Here is a 3,951-nt window from a genome sequence, read left to right on the forward strand (position 1 = left end):
TTTTTCAAGATAGTCTACGAATATTATGCCATGTGCATTCCAAAATATGGAGGCCATAACCTTTCCGACCCACTTTTGCGTTTTTGGACGCTTCGGAGCACTTTGGCCCGGTGGAACCCACTGTTTTGCTTGTTGCGTTGACTCAGGAGTGTAGTAGTGGATCCAAGTTTCATCCATGGTTATGAATCGGCGCAAAAACTCGGTCGACTTACGCGAAAATAATGCCATATTCTGCTGGGAAGTTGTCACACGAATTCGTTTTTGATCCACTGTGAGCAAACGCGGCACCCATCGCGCGCAGAGCTTCTTCATGCCCAAAACTGAATGCACGATATTGCCCATACGTTCCAATGATATACCTACAGCATTAGCTACCTCTCTCAATTTGACTTTGGGATCATTCAACATCATATCATGGATTTTTTCGACATTTTCTGGTGTAGTGACCTCTTTTGGGCGGCCAGATCGTTCAGCATCAACCGTGCTCGTACGGCCACAACGAAACTCGGTAAACCACTTATGAATCGTTCCTATCGACGGTGCAGAGTCCGGGTAATATTTATTCAGCTTGGCCTTGGTCTCGGATATCGTTTTCTTGCGAAGATAGTAGTGTTTGATAAAAACTCGAAGCTCAGAGTTTTCCATATTAAAAAAACTCGGAGGTTAGTCACTTCTCAGTGCTGTAACTTGTAAATGCGTAAACATAAATGGCTGAAGTTTTGACAGGCGTCATTTGAAGGATCAAGCTCGACGAAAATGGTTCACGTTAGTGAATACTAATGCCATCTCTCAGAATTTTCAGGTACTTATCAGACTGCCTAGTATATGCAAACAGCGATTTTACAGGTATATTTTTGCAAAAAAAAAAATATTTTCTCGCCCGGTGGACATTACCAAGATATTTAAATGTCTTTTGGGTCACTGAATTTGAATCTGAGGACCAAATAACCAATTTGGCTTATACTTTTACGATAATCGCAAAAATAGACGTAAGATCGGTAAATACAGAGATTTTTTTTGTATACTTTTGCAACAAAAAAATTTTTCATGTCCGGTGGTCCAAATTAGCATATTCTTATGTTTTTAAGGGCACTGAATCCGAATCTGGGGTCAAAGTAACTCAGTTGGCACATATTTGATCGGAAAATGGGAAAATAGAGGCAAAATCGACGAAAACAGCGGTTTTTCCTGCATACTTTTGCAAAAAAAATATGTCTTCATATTCGGTGGACTTATCCAGCATATCCTTATGTTTTTGGGGTCACTGATTCTGAATCCGGGGTTTAAATAACGCAGTTCGCTCATATTTGATCGGAATACGCAAAATTAGACATAAGATCGATAAAAACCTTTAAACCTTTACCTTCCTCGACTGGGATTGTCGTTCATTGTAGATTCCCTTTGCGTCTCATGTTTCGGGGTTTTTGATTTGCGTTAGTCTCCTTGCATGGCTAGAGTAGAATTTTTTGTAAATAAGTTTTATTTAATTTTAGCGTTACCCGGGAACAACGACGTGGACGTAGTAAATGGGTTTCGCTTTGGTTTGGTACCTTCATTGACTTGATCTCGTTTTAAACTCCAACAGTAATCAGCCATCATGTTGATATACCAACAATCCTGATATCGCCTCTCCATCTCTTTTATATCCTGGTGGAAACGTTCGCCTCGCTCTTCGCTAAGATCTCGCAGGTTGTCTAGAAAGTTATTTATATGCGAATGAAGAAAATTTAGCTTCAAATTCATAAGGCAGCCTAGTTTACCAAAGTTTGTTACCATTTCTGAAACCACATTTTGATAGTGTAGACTTTTCTTATTACCTAAAAAGTTTTTTACAACATTTTTAAAACTAAGCCAGGCATCTTTTTCCGTGCCAGACGTTTCTGTAATGAATTCTTGATCCTGCAACATTTTTTTTATCTGCGGTCCATCGAAGGTCCTCTCTTTTAATTTTGCTTCGGAAAGTTGTGGAAATTGATCTTCCAAATACGTATACCAATCGCCATCCTTGTCAGGCGCTTTAACAAAGTGTTTCATAAGGCCCAGCTTTATATGAAGATGTGGAATCAAAACTTCTTTTGGTTCAACTAGAGGATCTTCAATTATATTTTTTTGTCCTTCCTCAAACGATGTTCTTTTTGGCCATCTTTTTTTTTGTAATGACGAACGCGATCTCGACTGTCCCATAAGCACAAGTAACAAGGTGTTTTTGTATACCCTGATTGCTGTTCGAAAACGATTCCAAGCATTTTGAGATCGCCGCAAATTTTCCACTTATAAGTTGAATAATTGATTTTTTCTAGGACAATCTTTAAGTTACTGTAATGCTCTTTCAGTTCCGTAGAATGTGCGATTGGAATTGGAGCAAAAATATTAGAATGATGCAACCCCGGATTCAGAATTAGGGACCCCAAAAACATAAGGATTTGCTGGATAAATCCATCGGGGATGAAGATACATTATTTATCCTTTTTTTGATCAAATATGAGCCAACTGGGTTATTTTGACCCCGGATTCGGATTCAGCGACCCCAATAACATATATATACATATATGCTAGTGTAGTCTGTCGGACAGACCACTTTTTTTGTATGCCAGTGTTATAAGAAAGAATAGTGTATTTAAGACGGATAAGCACAGGCCTCAAAATATTTTAAGACGGTCCTGAATCTGGGTTTTCCTCACCCCAAATTTCTGACCTGAACCCTCGAAGTCAGTTCTTGAGCTGACACCATGATTGGATCATGAGCTGACACCAAGTGCAATAGTTGAATAGGTGAATCGCCACTGCGTTCCAGTGAAACATGATGTGTATCAAACAGAAGAGGGCTATCATTATTAATTTGCGATATTCAAATGAGGTTTAAAGTATAAAATAATTACATAACTTGTTCTAAAGTCTAAATAATCATGCTTTTAAATTTCCTGTTCCAAAATCAAAATTGTAATCATTCAGGAAATTCCCTGCTTCAAAGTTAAACTTTTTACTATTGAAGGATATTTTTGTTTAAATTTAACTACTTCATTAAAAATGATCTTTTTTGCATAAAATTAATCTCTTCGGTTCAAATTTAAGTTTTTTAAATATATTTTTTTTGTTCAAACATCAATCTCCTCAGTTTAAAATTAAAATATTTATTAGAAAAGTTCTGTATTTTGCTGAAATCTCGCTTTTTGGTTAGTTAAAAATTAATTGTTTTATCCGTAAATGTAGCTACTCCATTTTTGGTTGAAAATCAAATTCCCACAATTTATTTTCAGCTTTGCTTAACCAAATTTTACGGTCACTTAAAAGGAAATGCTTTCCCACGTAGAAAAATTTTCGCTAACGACTGGGATGATAATTTGAAACGAAAATTGATCGGGCCAGATCAGGGACCGACCGGGAATCCTGACCGGTCTATCAGGTTTGGCGCCGATCGGGGTGTGCGTTTCATGACGGATCCAATCACGGCCGGATTCCTCGATCTGGGCCCGATTTGGCCTGATCCGTCCCCGTCCGCGGCCACGGAAAAATTTCTGCACGGGTTAGTGAGACTTTATAGAAACCCAATAAGATATCAATGGGACTTTTTTTACTTGGGTAGATCACGAAAAATATTCACAGTTTTTAGAAAATAAAAATGATTTCAAAATATCTCAAAAAATTTCTAGAAACTTAAAAACAATAGTTCAATTTTTCTTAAATTTTAAATAGAAATAAAGAAAAGAATTTATTATTTCTGGCGAAGTCATATTTGAACAGTGATTTTTTAATCCACTTACATTAATGGTTCCTTTGATAACACAGCCACACAAAAAAAGTGTGTAGATCTGGTAACAAGACACACGTATTCCTATGGATATTGGGGTGCTCAATTCAAATTCGGTATCAAAAATCACCCATCACGTCATGGTTGAGCCATAACCTCAAAAAATGACGAAAAATCATGCACTGAGGCAAATAAAATTCAAA

The sequence above is a fragment of the Belonocnema kinseyi genome, chromosome 10, assembly GCF_010883055.1.
Source record: "Belonocnema kinseyi isolate 2016_QV_RU_SX_M_011 chromosome 10, B_treatae_v1, whole genome shotgun sequence".
Lineage (NCBI taxonomy): Eukaryota > Metazoa > Arthropoda > Insecta > Hymenoptera > Cynipidae > Belonocnema > Belonocnema kinseyi.